This window comes from Bos javanicus, chromosome 11 (assembly GCF_032452875.1).
Source record: "Bos javanicus breed banteng chromosome 11, ARS-OSU_banteng_1.0, whole genome shotgun sequence".
NCBI classification, from domain to species: domain Eukaryota; kingdom Metazoa; phylum Chordata; class Mammalia; order Artiodactyla; family Bovidae; genus Bos; species Bos javanicus.
The window spans coordinates 63,536,491-63,554,693 of record NC_083878.1 but is presented as its reverse complement, the minus strand read 5'-3'; the positions used below and the strand labels follow the sequence as shown (position 1 = coordinate 63,554,693).

At 43.6% G+C, this 18,203-nt stretch overlaps 1 long non-coding RNA gene across 1 annotated transcript; it reads left to right on the top strand.

Annotated features, from left to right (window-relative positions):
• The first annotated feature begins 13,011 nt into the window (after positions 1–13,011).
• LOC133257218 (uncharacterized) lies at positions 13,012–17,912 on the top strand. The gene is made up of 3 exons (XR_009739451.1): positions 13,012–14,166; positions 15,158–15,233; positions 17,042–17,912. It is a non-coding gene; the product is annotated as an uncharacterized LOC133257218 (long non-coding RNA).
• Positions 17,913–18,203: the final 291 nt, after the last annotated feature.

Genomic DNA, 18,203 nt, shown 5'->3' with positions numbered 1-18,203 from the left:
CTTCTAGATTTTTCTGTGTATTTGTACACAGATGTGTGTATGTGCACATATATTTCTCTTTGGAGAGGAACAAAAATACAGCTGTGCATCTACCTACACTGCTCGAAAGCCATTCTGTGCCTTCTGATTGGAGAATTTAGTCCATTTCCATCTCAAGTAATTATTTGATATGTCTATTGCCATTTCGATGTTTTCTGACTGTTTTGTAGTTTCTCTGTCCCTTTTTTCATCTCTGGCTCTCTTCCTTTGTGACTTGATAATTTTCTTTCATGGTATGGTTAGACTATCTTTTGCGTGTCTACTATGGGTTTTTGCTTTGTGGTTACCATGACACATATAACCATTTATAACAGTCTATCTTAAGGTGATTACAATATAAGTTTGAACATATTCTGAAAGCTGACATTTTTAATCTCCCCACACTATGTTTTCTGCTTTTGCTCTCATATTTTACTCCTTATCTTGCGTATTCCTTAACTAATTATTGTAATTATGGTTATTTTTACTTTTGTCTTTTAACCTTCATATTAGCTTTATAAGTGATCTACTATCTTTACAGCATTCAATTATTCTGAATTTTACTATATAGATATCTTTACCTGTGAGATTTATAGTTTCATATGTTTTTCTTTACTAATTAGTGCCCATTCTTTAACATTTCTTATAGTGCTAGTTTAGTGACAATGAACTCCTTTAACTTTTTTTGTCTGAAAAACTTTATCCCTCCTTCAAATCTGAAGGACATTTCTGGGCATGGAGTATTCTTGGTTGGAAATTTTTTCTTTGAGCTCTTTGAATATATCATGGCCACTGCCTTCTGGGCCACAAAGTTTCTGCTGAAAGTCAGCTGATAGTCGTGAAGTAGTTCCTTGTGTGCAACAAGTTGTTTTCCTCTTTCTGCTTTTAAGATTCTCTTCTTGTCTTCAACTTTTGACATTTTAATTATAAAGTGTCTCTGTAGACCCATCTTATGTGCTGCCTATAAGAAATTCGCTTCTTATATAAGGACACACAGAGACTGAAAGTGAAATAATGGAAAAGGGTATATTCCATGATATGGAAATCAAAGGCTAGGATAATCTATTCTTATATCAGATAAAATAGACTTTAAAACAAAGACTATAGAGGACTTCCCTGGTGGCTCAGTGGTTAAGAATCCAACTTGTAGTGCAGGGGACACGGCTTCCCTGATCAAGGAACTGAGATCCCACATGCCATGGAGCAACAGAGCCCATGATCTACAACTACTGAACCGCACATTCTGGAGCCCATGTGCCACAACTGGAGAGTCCATGAAACACAGCTGCTGGGCCCGGCAGCACAACATGATGCAACAAAGATCCTGTGCGCCGCAACTAAGACCCGATGTAGCTAAATAAATAAATAAAACAAAGACTAGCGATAAACAAAGAAGACCATTATATAATGACAAAGGGGTCGATCCTATAAGATGATATAACATTTGTAAATATTTTTGCATCAAATGTGTGTGTGTGTGTGTGTGTGTCGCACATGCTCAGTCATGTCTGACCCTTTGCAACCCCATGGACGGTAGCCCACCAGGCTCCTTCTTCCATGGAATTTCCCAGGCAAGAATACTGGAGTGGGTTGCCATTTCCTTCTCCAGGGGATCTTCCTGACCTAACGATCGAACCCATGTCTCTTGTGTCTCCTGCAATGGCAGATGGGTTCTTTACCAGCTGAACCACCAGGGTTCGTGCATGCTAAATCGCTTCATTCGTGTCCAGATTTTTGCAACCCTGTGGACTATAGTCTGCCAGGCTCCTTTGTCCATAGGATTCTCCAGGCAAGAACACTGGAGTGAGTTGCCATGCCCTCCTCCAGGGGATCTTCCCGACCCAGGGATCGAATCCACATCTCTTGTGTCCCCTGCACTGGCAGGCAGGTTTGTTACCACTAGTGCCACCTGGGAGGAACACCTAAATATAGAAAACAAATATTATAAGACCTAAAGTGTGAAAGAGACAGCAACACAATAACAATAGGGGACTTTAATATTCCACTTTCTTCAATGAATAGATCATCCAGACAGAAAATGAACAAGGAAACAGCCTTAATCAACATGTCAGATCATGGGAATGTAACAGAAAAATATAGAACATGCCATCCAAAAGTAACAGGATACATGTTCTTCTGAAGCACGTGTGGATTTTTTTCCCCAGTATAGATCATGTTAGGCCATAAAACAAGTCTTAATAAATTTAAGAAGATTGAAATCATAGCAAACATTTTTTTCAACCATAACGGTATGAACTAAGAATGAATTACAGTAATAAAGCTGGAAAATTCACAAATATGTGGAGATTATACTACCAAACAACCAATGATCAAAGAAGAAATCAAAAGAGAAATCAGAAAATACCTCAAGACAAGTGAATATGGAAATACAGCATACCAAAATGTATGAGTGCTGTGTGCTCAGTCATGTCCAACTGTGCGATCCCACCAGGCTTTGCAATCCCACCAGGCTCCCCTGTCTTTGGAATTCTCCAGGCAAGAATACTGGAGTGGGTTGTCATTCCTTCTCCAACCAAAATGTATGGGGTGCAGCAAGAGCCGTTCTAAGAGGGAAGCTTCTGGCAATAAATGCCTACCTCAAGAAACAAGAAATAGCTCAAATAGACAACCTTAATTTATACTTCAAGAAACTACAAGGGCTTCCCTGGTAGCTCAGTGGTAAAGAATCCACCTGCCAATGCAGAAGACACGGGTTCAATCCCTGGTCCAGGGGGATCCCACATGCCGTGGGGCAACTAAACCTGTGCGCTGTAACTACTGAAGCCTGGTCACCTAGAGCCCGTGCTCTGCAACAAGAGATGCCACAGCAATGAGAAGTCAGAGCACCATAGCAGAGTAGCCCCTGCTCATCTCAACTAAAGAAAGCCCACACACAGCAACAAAGACCCAGTGAAGCCATAAATAAAATAAATAAAAATTAAAAAAAGAAACTACAAAAAAAAGAGCAAATGAGGCCCAAAGTTGGCAGAAGGAAGGACATAGTAAAGATCAGAGTGGAAAGAAATGAAACAAAGACTTAAAAGGCAATAGAAAAGATTAAGAAAGCTAAAAGCTTTAAAGTTCTTTAAAATGATGAAGCTGCCAAACCTTTAGGTACACTCACCAAGAGAGTGAACTCAAGTAAGTAAAATCAGAAATAAATGAGGAGACTTTACAACTAATAGCACAGAAACACAAAGGGTCTTAAGCAACTACTATGGATAATTATACACCAACACATTGTATAACCTAGGGGAAAAAAATCTAAATTTCTAGAAGCATGCAACCTATCAAGATGGAATTGGGAATTCATTAGTGGTCCAGTAATTAGGACTTGGTGCTTTCAGTGCTATGGACTGGGTTCAATCCCTGCTCAAGGAACACAGATCCCACAAGCTGTGCTACACAGCGAGGAAGGAAGAAGGAGAAAGAAACATTAATACTAATCCTTCTCCAATTCTTCCCCTAAAAAATAAAAACTAAGGCTTCCCTGTTGGCTTAGCGGTAAAGGATCTGCCTGGGCAATGCAGGAGGCTTGGGTTTGATCCCTGGTCCAGGAGGATCTTACATGCTGTGGAGCAACTGAGCCCATGCACCACAACTACCGAATCCGTACACCTAGAACCTGTGCTCTGCAGCAAGAGGGGCCAGGGTGATGAGAGGCTCATAGCCCTCAACTAGAGAGTGGCCCTACTCACCGCAACTAGAGAAAGCTTGCCCAGCAACAGAGACCCAGCACAACCTAAATAAAATTATAAATAAAAGAGGAGGAAACACAAACTCATTTTATAAGATCAGCAGTGCTCTAATACTGAAACCAGATAGGGACACCACAAGAAAATTCCAGGACAATAAGCCTGATAAACATAGATGCAAAAATTCCCTACGAAATCAGTATACAAATGACTACTGCATTTCTAGACATTAATAATGAATTATCAGGAAGACAAATTAAGAAAATAATCCCATTTACAATCACAGTGAAAAGAATAAGCTGCCTAGGAATAAAATTTATCCAAGGAGGTGAAAGACCTATACACTGAAAACTGCAAGACATTGAGGAAATAAATTGGAGAAGATGCAAATAAATGGAAAGATACTCTGTGCTCATGGGTTGGAAAAATTAACATTGTTAAAATGTCCATAGTACCCAGAGCAATCTAAAGACCTAATAAGTCCCTATCAAAATTCCAACGGCTTTTTTCATAGATATGGTACAAGCAATCATAAAATTTGTGTAGAACCACAAAAGACCCTGAATAGCTAAAGCAGTTTTGAGAAAGAAGAACAAAACTGGAGGCTCTCTGATTTCAAACTGTATTACAATGTTATAGTAATAAAAACAGCATGGCATCAGCATAAATTCAGACATGTGGATCAATGGACTATAATACAGAACCCCAAAATAATCCCATACTTACATGGTCAATTTATTTACAGAAAAGGAGCCAAGAATGTAAAATGGGGAAAGAATTGTCTCTGTAACAAATGGTGGTGGGAAAACTGGATAACCAGATGGATAAGAATAAAGCTGGACCACTAGCTTATACCACACACAAACATTAAGTCAAAATGGACTAAAAATTTGAACGTAAGACATGAAACCATAAAACTTCTAGAAGAACACGTGGGTGAAAAGTTCTTTGACATTAGTCTTGGTGATAATTTTTTGGATTTGACACCAAAAGCAAAGGCAGCAAAAATAAGTGGGACTACATCAAACTAAAAAGCTTTTGCACAACAAAGGAAACCATCAACAAAGTGAACAGGAAACCTATGGAATGGGAGAAAATACTTACAGATCACATATCTGATAAGGGGTTAAGATCCAAAATATATGAAGAACTTATACAACTCAATAGTAAAATCACAAACAATCCGATTTATTAAAAATGGACAAAGGAAATAAATAGACATCTTTCTGAAGAAGACATACAGATGGCCAACAGGTGCGTGAAACAGAGCTTATTATATTAACAGTACATTAAGCATCAGGGAATTGCAAATCCAAACCACAATGAGATATCACCTCACCCTGGTTAGAATGGCTATCACAGAATGGGCTAGGAATCAGACGAGAAATAACAAGTGCTGGCACGGATGTGGAGAAAAGGGAACCCTTGTGCACCATGGAAATATAAATTGATGCAGTTGCTATGGAAAACAGTATGGAGGTTCCTCAGAAACTTAAAAATAGAATATAAGATCCAGCAATTCCACTTCTGGGTGTTTGTCCAAGGGAAGGAAAAACACTAACTCAGAAAGATATATGCACCCGGTGTTCATTCTATGAACAGTATTTATGGTAGCCAACTACACACACACACACACACACACACACACTAGAACATCACTCAATATTATTTAAAAGACAGAAAGCTTGCCATTTGTGACAACATGGATGAATCTTGAGGGCATTATGCTAAGTGAAATAAGTCAGAGAAAGATAAGCACATATAATTCACTTCTATGTGGATTCTGAAAGGAAGAAAAAAAATGATCTCATAAATACAGGACATATTGGTGGTTTCTTGAGGGAGGGAGTGTGTAGAGGGCCAAACGGGTGAAGGGAGTCAAAAGAGACAAACTTCCAATAATGAAATAAGTCCTGGGAATAATGTATAGTATGGTGACTATAGTTAATAATCTATACTGTATATTTGAATGTTGCTAAGAAAGTAAACTGTAATAGTTCTCATCATCACAAGAAAAAAAAATGTAACTACATGTGGTGATGGACTTACTGTATTGATCCTTTCACAATATATACAAATACGTAATCAGATGTTGTACATCTGAAACTAGTACAATGTTATATGTCAATTATAGCTCAATTTTTTTAAAAACTATGAGAATACAGATTTCTTCTATTAAGTCAAACGTTAAAGAGACTTGCAAATGTAAGCCAATGACTCTCTTCTCACTAAAATATTTTTTTAATTTGGAAAGTAGTTATTTTTCTTTAAAAATGTTATTTATGTCAACATGCAAAGGGTTTATTATCTAAAATAAAGTTTTAATAAATACTTTTAATTTCTCAATTTCAGTTTCTAATGTAATCATATCAATAACTATACCCTAGTCAAACTGAAGCTTGTTGAAGTCTTCAATAATTTTTGTAATGGGATCCTGAGAACAGAAAGTTGTGGCCTCTTCCTCTCTTTGGTTAAAAGGCTATTTCTTAATTCTGCCCTTTTCCTCTTCAAATGCAGTTTTGACTCTGGCTCTTTTGGGGACTGTATTATCTTCTTATTTTTGCCAGCTCTCATTGTATCTCTTCTTATATCTCAGACTGTTTTGTTCCTTCTGTTTCCTTCTTCGGCTAGTTCCACTGAGACCATATCTTCTTGCATCTCTCAGAGGACACACTGCAGCCCTTATCTAAGATCAGCATCTGTTTCTTGTAGAAAAGTCAAAAACAGTCATGTTCAGAGAGGTCTGCTGCCTTCGGGTCTCTAGGACAGTTTTTCTCTCCTTCAGGCTCTATGTCTTTCCATTGGTCCCTTGTTGGAATTTTTCCATCACATAAGAGAGCCCTTTATTCAGATTCAGTCTTGGCCATCTGACGAGGTAAATGCAGTGTCCTCAGCCTCCCTCTTGGGTGCTGGCGGTTTTCTCTCGGGAATCGAAGCCTGCTGGACTCAAACACTCATGCTGGCGGGCCTTGTCTGGGGTGTCTCTGCACCACACTAGGGCTACTCTTCTGCTCAGCTCTCAGGATCTCTGATTAGGTTAGGCTGGAGAATCAAATGCAGCTTGCAGATCTTTGAGCAACCATTCCTAGCACCCTTCCTGGCTTTGTTTGTTTTACCACTGTTGACGTTACTTCCTCTAGCAATTAAACCTCTGAAGATGACACATGCCTTCAGCCATCCTTCTCTCTCACTGTGCTGCCGCCTTGCCATTTAGAGAGAGGCAGTAAAGGAGGATGAAACTAGGCTTTGACCTTGAAGATAATTCCTGCCTACCCAGGTAAAAGATCACCATTTGAGTAAAACAAAACTGTTTCCTTCCTGCATGGGGGATGTCTGTCCCATTCTGGCTCAGAGGGGGCAACCCAAGTGGTATGAAATCCAAGAATGTTCTAAATGCATCCCAGTGGACAATGTGGTTAGTGAAAAATCTGCCTGGAGTTTGGCTCCCAGCCTCCTCTTTGGTCATAGGGCTGTTGCCAGGTTTCATATTTGTGTGGGACTTTCTGGGAATCTTAGGGAATGCTGTGCGGGGTATCAGGTGTGTCTGGTCTGCTCCTGCACTCACCTGGGTGTCTTTGGGAGTTATATTTGTGGCTTGATGCAAAAACCTTCTCGTGTTTTTGTCTTCTTTTGTCAAGCCTGGGTAATAGCTACCTCTGTCTCATGCTCACCATGCTCCATTAGCAACTGTGGTTGCCTTTTGAGCATCTTCCAAAAGAGCCTTTCCTTGCCAAAAGGGAGAAAACTGATCATGTCTGCTCGGCCTGAAAGCTGACATTGTAGGCCATCACAAAAACCATCCTGTGCAGTGTGCAGTGGAGGAGAAACACGGGACCCGCGGCTGTGGTCCCTTTCTGACTCTCCCCTCTGGGGCCAGGTTGTGGTGTGGTTCCTGCATGCTGCTTTTGAATGAATGTCTTTGCTTCTTTGCTGGCTTGATGCAAGGAGTAGGAGCCACTTTGAAGATGCCTCAACTCGATGGGGCCCAGGTATTTACATAGTGGCCTTTCATTCTACGAACAGTGTGCGCCTCTGCAAATATTTTAGGCCTCCCTGCATGCTTGCGGGCCCCTAAGTGCCATTCATCAGCTTTTAAGTTTGTTTTGCAGGCAGCGAGCCACTGAGAGGGAGGCCTGACTCAGAGCGCAGGGGGCCTGGCTGTCTGCTGCCGCCACCTCCTACCACTGCAGACTTGGCAGGGAAGGAAGCAGTGGGTTTTACAGCTGGTGTTTTTGGTTTGGGGAAAAAAAGAAAGAGAGAGAGAGAAAAGAATTTAAAAAAAAAACACCCTGCACATGTAAAATGACACTAGATGTAAGTGTATATGCTGTATTTTGGACGAGAGAAACTGCATGTTTTGCATGATTCATCACTCCTCCTGATGATAGCAAACAAGGTTTGCACTCAGCTGCATGGTATTTCGGGAGTTTGTTCCAAATACTCTGGAAAGACAGGGAGAAGAGGTTCCTCGCCCCTTCCTCAGAAGGAGGGCCGTGTCTGGGCTAGGTTAGGGCAGCGAGGCTTTACTTCTGCTCCTCTCGTCCAACTACAAAAATTCTCATTTTCCTATCAAAAACTGGGTCAGCTGCTCCATGGGTGCAGGGGGACCAGGGTGTGGGGATGGGAGAAAGCCAGGCTTTCCCGGTCTGACTTGAGCCTAGAAGTATGTGTTGACAGCGCGAGATGGGAGCGCCCTGCCCTTGCTGCCTCCCAGCAGGTGCTTTGGGCTCCCGGGAGGCGGCCGAGCATCACCAAGGCGGGGCAGCCGGCAACCAGGAACACGCAGTCTTTCTAGGATTCAGCCTTTGCAAAGTCACCAAACCATGGTGCGCTGCACTGAGGCTGACACATACTTTGGCAGGGGCGATGGGGCTTCTGCCCAGAACTGGGAGTCCCCAGGGTCAGACTGACCTTCAGGCTGCAGTTTGGCCCAGAGGAGGAAGGGCTGAACAGTGGATGGTTGGGGTGGCCTCTCTGGACAGACACTCTGGGACCACTGGGGCCACGAGAAGCAGGCTGACCCTGGGAACAAGGGCACAGTTAGGGCACCAGGGGAGAGTCTGGCAGCAGCAGGCCCAGGCACCCCACAGCCCCGCGCTCACATTTACTGTGAGCGGGGAGGACCTCTTCATGGCCTCAGTCACAGGCACACTGCAAGTTCACTGCCAAAATTAGGCAGCCCTTGGAGCCTCATACTACGGAAATTCAGAACTTCACTTTTCCAAATCTGCGTTAGATTCAAGTTGGACAAAACAGAGAGCTGAGTCCAAAAGTTAAAATAATTAACTCTACCGTTAGTTTTTATTTCTTACCTTGAGAGGCAGTTTCAAGCGTATTTGCTTTATCGGAAAATCTTAATAATAGACATTTCTCCAAAGGAGACATACGGATGACCAGTAGGCACATGAAAAGATGTTCAACCTCACTCATTTTTAGACAAATGCAAATAAAACCTATAGTGAGGTACCACTTCACACCAGTCAGAATGGCCATTATTAAAAAGTCTACAAATAAATACTAGAGAGGGTGTGGAAAAAAAGGGAAAACCTACACTGTTGGTGGAAATGTAAGTTCGTGAAACCACCATGGAAAATAGTATGGAGGTTCTTCAGAAAACTAAAAAAAGAAGTATCCTATGACCCAGCAATCCTACTCCTGAGCATATACCTGGACAAAGCTATAATTCAAAAAGATATATGCACCCCAATGTTCATAGTAGCACGATCCCCACAGTAGCCAAAACATGGAAACAAACTAAATGTCTATCAACAGATGAATGGATCAAGAAGATGTGGTACACACATACAATGGAACACTGCATGTGTGCATGCCCAGTCACTTCAGTCGTGTCCAACTCTTTGAGACCCCATGGACTGTAGACCGCCATGGATAGAGACTCCTCTGTCCATGGGATTCTCCAGGCAAGAATACTGGAGTGGGTTGCCATGTCCTCCACCAGGGGGTCTTCCCAACCCAGGGATCAAACCCACATCTCATGTCTCCCGCATTGGTGACAAGGTCTTTACCACTAGTGCCACCTGGGAAGCCCACAATGGAATACTATTCAGCTATAAAAAATAAAATAATGCCATCTGCAGAAACATGGATGCAACCAGGGACTATCTGACTAAGTGAAGCAAGTCAGAAAAAGACAAATACCGTATGATATCACTTACATGTAAAATCTAAAATACGGCATAAATGAACTTAGCTACAAAACAGAAACAGACTCACAGACGTAGAGGTCAGACTTGAGGTTACCAAGAGGGAGAGGGGAGAGAGAAGGATGAACTAGGAATTTGGGGTTAGTAGATGCAAATGATTACACTTAGAATGGATAAAAAAGAAGGTCCACTGTGTAGTATAGGGAACTCTGTCTAATCTCCTGGGATAAACCATAATGAAAAAAGAATATTTACAAAAGAATGTATGTACGTATATAACTGAGTCACTTTGCTGTACAGCAGAAATTAGTACATTATAATCAACATTATTTAATTAACTTCAATTAAGAGTTGTTAAGATTAAAAATGTATTTGTGTCATAAAATATGATATTATCTTTGCTTCTCTTAACATATAAAACACAACCTGATATTGTATTAAGCCTTGAAAATGTGCTAGTGTACCACAGTTGAAAATAAACACAATCTGAGGGTTTTCCTGGTGGTCCAAAGGTTAAGAATCTGCCTGCCAATGCAAGGGACACAGGTTCGAGCCTTGATCCAAGAAGATCCCACATGCCACTGAGGAACCAAGTCTGTGCACCACGACTACTGGGCCTGTGCTCTAGACCCGCGAGCCACAACTGCCGGAGCCAACGGGCTCTAGAACCGACGCTCTGCAACAGGAGAAGCCACTGCAGTGAGAAGCCTGCACGCTGCAACAAAGAGGAGCCCCTGCTCATAGCAACTAGAGAATGCCCCCGAGCAGCAATGAAGACTCAGTACAGCCAAAAAGAAATACATTGATAAAATTTTTTTAAAAAGAAATACCCATATTGAAGGCATAAAATTGACAATAAATTTCAATTTATATAGAAAAAAATATTTGCCTTGTAATAATATTCTAAGGTTAATTTGTTGTGTGGGTTTTCTGTATGTGTATTTTATTTGGTAATAAGATAGTTAAGAAAAATAAAAGTCCTCTGCAGAAGAACTAGCAATTGAGTAGCCCCTAAAAGCTAATATTGGTTCCCAAGTGAAATGAAAGTTGCTGAGTTGTGTCCGACTCTTTGAGACCTCATGGACTGTACAGTCCGTAGAATTCTCCAGGCCAGAATACTGAAGTGGGTAGCCTTTCCCTTCTCCAGGGGATCTTCCCAACCCAGGGATTGAACCCAGGTCTCCTGCATTGCAGGCAGATTCTTTACCAGCTGGGCCACAAGGGAAGGCCAAGAATACTGGAGTTGGTAGCCTATCCCTTTTCCAGCGGATCTTCCCAACCTAGGAATTGAACCGGGGTCTCCTGCATCGCGGGCAGATTCTTAACCAACTCTACTGTTATTAGCAATAGTTACCACAGACCTATTCATGCAACCCACATTCACCTGGCCCCACTAGGCTGTGGCTTGACAGACACATGTACTGGTCAGGGTGACCCGTGGAACACCCTCCCCCCACTGCCTCATCTTGCAATTAGGTGTGGCCACCTGCCTATATCTGGCCAATGGACAATGAGTGGAAATGACCTAGAGAGACATTTAAGAGTCAGCTCTTAGCGTGACCCTCCTGTGTTCTCTCCACACACCCACAGCACTGCACAGCCCTCCTTCAGAGCAATCATAGAAGCCACCCACTAAGGTGAAGAACCATGAGGGGAAAGCAGATTGGGTCACTGAGTCACTACAAAATGAACAGCTGACATGGGGAACAGCCTGAGTCAGAAACTGGATGAATAAGAAAAAATAAATCTTGGTATTTGGCCAATATAATTTTGGATTTTTTTTTTTTTTTACCACCAAAGACTGTCCTGACTGATACAAAGACAGCAGCAGTTTCTATGAGAAATTTTCAAATAAGACAAAAAGTCAGCTTCACTCAAATGAAAGGAAGACAAAAGGGTGACCAGAGGATGACCCCTCCCCTTCTAATGGCTCTTGCACATCCTCCTCTGGTCTCCGGAGGGGCTTCAGGGGCTTCTCAAGCCTCAGTACGGCCTAGAGAAGAGGCAAAACTCCGCTGAGCAGCCTTTCTTGATTCATGAGGAGGTGGTGGAGGGGGCAGTGGATGAGGAGATGAAGACCCTGCTCTGCCCTGCCCTTCAGGCCTCCCCACCGTGTTTGCTGTGTGACCTTGGCAAGCTGCTCCACCTCTCTCTACTTCAGCCTACACCCCCTGAGGTGTGACCGTCCCCACCAGCCTGGGGTGGCAGCAGAACAGATGACCTCTGCTGCCTAAGGGTGATGGGATGAGATGGTGGCTGGAGAGAGGATCCCCTGCACTCAGCATTCTTGTTCTCATGCAGAAGTGTCCCTGGGGTACCTGGCAGTGTCTGTTACTATCAAACCGAGAGGGCAGTACAGAGGGGATGTCCCAAAGCCAAGAGCCTGCGTGTCCCCTGGGTGCCATCCGCAACACCCTAGAGATAAGTGCACTTGCCACGTCCGTGATCTGAAAATGACCCCAACTATCCCAGGATGTCATCTTGCTCTTGTGATCAGAAGCACAACGTTGCTCTCACACACAAGTAGGGGCATTTACCTGAGAAAGACCAAGAAAAATCTAGAAAGCCCTAAATGTCTCTAAAGAGCAGACTGCTTAAATTTGGATATATCCGTGTTATGAACTACTATGCAACCATTTAAAGGCCAGGCGGCTGTCTCCACACTAACGATAAAGCCATCCAACACTGTATTGAATGAAAGAAAGCCCAGTGCGTGCAGTAAGGAAAGCACACGGCCACTGCACACGCACACCTTTAGACACACAAGCATGTACACGTCTTTGTGTGTTTTCTCTACAGCTGGAAGGCAACACAACCAATCAGTAGTGGTGGCTGCAGTGCCCTGGGATCTGAGGAGACAGAACTAATTTTAATTGTAAACTCTTTCATCCTATCTTTTACCATGTGAAAGTGAAAGTGCTAGTCACTCAGTCGTGTCCGACTCTGTGCGACCCCATGGACTGTAGCCCGCCAGGCTCCTCTGTCCATGGGATTCTCCAAGGAAGAACACTGGAGTGGATTGCCATTCCCTTCTCTAGGGGATCTTCCCAACTCAGGGATCAAACCCGGGTCTCCTACATTGCAGGCAGATTCTTTACCATCTGAGCCACCAGGGAAGCCCATCTTTTACCATATATAGGTACATTTGGTTTTCCTCACCCTTATAGTTGACTCATCGGAAAAGACCCTGATGCTGGGAGGGATTAGGGGCAGGAGGAGAAGGGGACGACAGAGGATGAGATGGCTGGATGGCATCACTGACTCGATGGACTGAGTCTGAGTGAACTCCGGGAGTTGGTGATGGACGGGGAGGCCTGGCGTGCTGCGATTCATGGGGTCACAAAGAGTCGGACATGACTGAGCGACTGATCTGATCTGATCTGATAGTTTTTTGTCAAAGAAAGGAAACACTGGCTTTGGATTGCAATCCTAGATTTCAAGCCAAGCTTCATGTCATCATAGATGGTGATCTCGGGCAAACCTCAGTTTCCTCATCTGTAAAATGGGGTAACAGTAGTGCCTCCCTCACTGGATTGTTGTGAGGATTAAATGAGATCATGCGTAAGAGTTGTTTAGCCCAGGGCCTGGCACCCATTAAGCATTCTTGGCATCCATTCATGATACCCATTAAAGCTATTTTTGATCAAGCACAAAGCTCAATGTCCATTTGACCACAGGGCCCAGATATCTGACAGAATCATTAAGACCATTCCTTGAAGAGCGAGTGTTGGTATTGGTTTTAATATTTTATCACCTGGCAGCATCTTCTGGAAAACACTCATTTGCCTCTTCCTGTGCCCTGCCCAGGGTGCTGTTAACAGTCTCCAAAGCCTTCTTTAAAAGTGTGCTTCTCCATATGGTTTCCTAAAACTCCCACTCAATAGACAGGGTTGATGTATAGCTGGGTGGACATCCTTTTCTCCTTGAGCTTTTACAGAGGATGTGAGGGGAAGGGCTCTTCTTACCAATTAGAGAGAAAAGACTCTTGAAGCCATTATGTGTCTGACACCAATTCAATTACCCTGTCCATGGCCTATGCAGCCAGCACTTCCTCAACTTCATTAGTGCTGCAGTGCTGCCCCATCCACCCTTCTCTGAAAGTCCTACACCACAGAGGACAAACTCCATTATGACAAGTCACTGCAGCATTTCTACCTCCTGAAAAAAAGGGGCCTCCCAGGCTGAGAGGAGGGCCCACGTGAGTTTGGGGGGCCCAGTACAACCCTACCCCAGCCTGTTTCCCATCACTGAGTTTCAAGCGATCTTAGAAACAACCTTGGTGCTCCCAGGTAGGTGAACACATCTCCACGCGGGGAGGGTGGGCCACCCCAGTTCCCAGGGGACAGAAGCTCCTGCCTTTGGGACCCTTTCAGACTGCACATTGGTGGTTCATCTGTATCCTTCATGATAAACTGGTAAACAAATTAAGAGGGGGTAAAGAAAGAAAAAAGGAGGGCCAAAGAGTGAAGACAAAAGAGAGCTGGAGAGAGAAAAGTGAAAGTGAAGTCGCTCAGTCATGTCAGACTCTTTGTGACCCCATGGACTGTAGTCTACCAGGCTTCTCCATCCATGGGATTCTCCAGGCAAGAATACTGGAGTGGGTTGCCATTTCCTTCTCCAGGGGATATTCCCAACCCAGGGATCAAACCCGGGTCTCCCGCATTGGAGGCAGACGCTTTAACCTCTGAGCCACCAGGGAAGCCAGGGAGAGAGAAATGTTCCCTAAATAATTAGGGAAAGAAGCAAAAGCACAACATACACGAAGACACAGAGGAAATTCTATTCAGCTGATTATCGTTTCTAGTAAAAGACTGACTGTGATTTGTGGTAAATACTCTCTGGAATAAAAGCAAAAGAGGAGGAAACTGAGGCTTAGAGAGGTCAAGTAATTTGACAAGGTTAAGTGACAAACCCAGTTTTCTCACCTGATCAAAATGATCCCTGAAAGTCCTTCCTCTAAGAAAAAGTAAAAATATAAACTTCTGTTTCTGGGGGACTTGCCTGGTGGTCCAGTGGCTAAGACTTCATGCTCCTAACGTAGGATGCCCAGGTTCAATCTCTGGTCAGGGAACTAGATGCCACATGTCCCAACTAAGAGTTCACATGCCACCACTAAAGCTCCTGCATGCTGCAATGAAGACTCAGTGCATAAGTGTTTTTAAAAATAAAAAGCAAACTAAAAAATTACTTCTGTTTATTTTAAATAATAAATATTTATTTATAAATAAATACATTAAAAAAAATAAAACTAAAAGATAAACTTCTGTTTCTGTTCTGCAGTCTTAAGAAATTCAGCACCATTTCCAGGAACAGAAGCAGCCTGTTGTACGCCTTCCTTTGCTGCACAAAACTATAAGTGAGTAATTTTTGTATTGAAAGTGAAAGTGCTAGTGGCTCAGTCGTGTCTGACTCTTTCCAACCCCCTGGACTATAGCCTACCAGGCTCCTCTGTCCATGGGATTCTCCAAGCAAGAATACTGGAGTGGGTTGCCAATCCCTTCTCCAGGGGATCTTCCTGACCCAGGAATCGAACCCAGATCTCCCACAATGCAGGCAGATTCTTTAGCATCTGAGCCACCAGGGAAGCCCATTTGTTTATCAGTCACATTAAAAACTGAACATTACACTAAATAAAAAAAGCAACAACTTAAGAACATGGGTTGTATAGTCTACTTTGTCTTACTCTTTTTGTAAGCAAAATGGCTCTAGTCTATCCTACTGCTCAACAGAGCCTGGCCACAGCTGCTTTGCTTGTCTATTGTACCAAAGATTATAAGAGGCTTGCGGAAAGGAACTGTGCCTTACACACCCATCAAGCATCCATTCACGACCTGATTGCTGAGAGTAGGAAGTGCATCCCAGGGAGACTGTGTTTTTACAAGCTGTGATCCTGGAACCAAGGGAATGCTCTTGGAAGCCCTGGTTGGCACTGAGGGATAGGGTGCTTGCCTTTGAAAAGACCACTGGGCTTGGACCGTGAGCATCTTGGCATCATCCACAACACAGTAGAGACCAGAGGCCCTTCCCCTTCCGGGCAGCTGTGAGCTACTGGATTCATACAGAACCATGGAGGAAACGGAGACCATCTGCCTCCTGAACTAGGACTGAAAGTGAACTCCTCGCTGCCATAGCCAGTGGAAGCTCAGAGTTCTACTTAATAAGGAGGACAAAGTAATTATGATGGCTCTGTATCAATAGTCAGGAACTAAAAGTCATATCAACTACATTTGTATCCCTGGGGCCCAGCAGAAATCTTGGCACACAGTAGATGTATAATGCATGAATAGCCAATCCTTGTGAGATCTTCAGTCATCAGATGAAAATTCATTTCCTTTTCATAAGTTCTACTATTTCAGAAGTAGAGAGTGGGCTCTCACCATTTAGAAAATTGTTTACTCCCATGAGAGAATAGAAATTCTTCCTTGTATCACATACTACTCCCCTGCTCCATCCCTCCTGTGGCTTCCCATCTCACTCTGAAGAAAATCAGAGTTCTCACTGTGATCCTCAGTCCTACAAGGTCTTGCCCCCACTGTCTCTCTGACCTCATCTCCTACCACCCTTCCCCTCTTTTACTCCCTCAAGCCACACTGGCCTCCTTGGTGTTCCCCAGACATGCTCCTGCCTCAGGACCTTTGCACTTGCTATGCCATCTGCCTGAAATGCTCTGCCTTGAAATCTATGCCTGGCTTCATCCTTGACTTCCTGTAGGTCTCTGCTCTATACTTCCACTTCAGAAAAGCTTTCCCAGGTCACTTTATCTAACACAGTGGCCCCTCTCCATCTCCCCGTCTCACATTCAATGCTTACACTACTTTATCTTCATAACATTTAGATTATAGATAGATAGATAGATAGATAGATAGATATAGATATGATGCTATTATTTATTTGTAGCCTGTTTCCTCATGAGAGCAATAAGGGAAAAGATCTTATCTGATTCCCTCCTGAATCTCCAATGCTTAGAACAGTTCCTGGCACATAGCAGAAATTCAAGAAATATTTGTTGATTAAATGAGTGAAGTTAACCAACAAATTTGATGGCCGAGGCTACCATACCTCCTATGGATTCTCTCCAAGTGAGATTTGATTGGTATAAATTTCAGAAACAGAATATTAGAGCCAGAGGAGATCTTTTGAGATGGTCAATTTCTGCCCTTGTAGGGCCCTGCAGGGGCCGGAGCGTGGACACCCAACACCTGCATGAGGCCTGGAACTTCCTGCTGACGGTAAGGAAGCCACCTTGATGGAGAGAGAGATTCCCAGCCCAGTATTCTGTGGTGTGTCTTCTCTACCATCACTAGGCTCAGAGCAAGAGGGAAATCTCATAGATGGTGAGCACCGTTCTGAGAAAATACATTTGGGAAATCCTGGCTAAGGCCAGTTTCCTTACTTCCCAAGGCTGAGGTAAGCATCTGTGCCTTGTGATTTTCCCAGGTGGGGTGACTTTAGATTCTTTTCTCAAACCTTTTTTAACCCTTTTCTGGAGAACTGTTTTTGTGGGATTTGTGTACTCTGGAACACAATTTGGAAAACACTGGTCTCATGCTTTCTTCCTCCCAAAGTGCCATCTGAAGGTATGTGAGAGGACTGCCGGTTGCTTTGCTTACCTAAAGAACCCAGAGATGGGACTTTTCTTTGCCACAAAGCCAGGCTCGCCAGCATTCTCCATCTCTTGGAGGAACCCCAAAGCACACTGCTTTCTGCATACTTTCTACATACTTTCTGCCTCCTTCAAGGTCCCCTAGACCTGAACCAGCTCCTTTCAGCATCTCTGTGCTCTCCACACGTCTCACCAGGCTCATCTTTCCCTCTTCCAAGCATCGCCTTCACCACCTGCCTCCCGCCTATCTCCTGAGGCCCAGCTGGGAGGCCCAGCTGGAAGTGCCCCTCTGCCATGCCCTGCAGGTAGCCACCTTGCAGGGAAGCACTAAATAGCTGGTGAGCCTCTTAAAGGAGACAAGCAGGTTCCTGAACAGTATGTAAAATACGGACACATTGCTGGCAAGTTCACATCCGTCTACACAGAGAAAGAAGAGACTGGGAGATGTCTGTTCTTCACAAGGGTGATGGTAGTTATCTCTGGGCAGTGGGCTCTGGGGTGGTTTTTCCCTCCTTTTTAGATTAGCTGTATTCTTAATTTTTTCCATGTGTGTTTTAAAGGGAAAAAAACTCAAATAAGTGTCACAGACTCTACAGCTGTCATCCCATTCCTCAGTCACCGCGTGACCTCAGAGCACGCAGCCTCTCGAGTTCCTCATCTCAGAGACGCCCCACCTCGCTCCCTCTCTGAGGTTCTCCGGGAACCACCTCTGTTCTGTCTCTA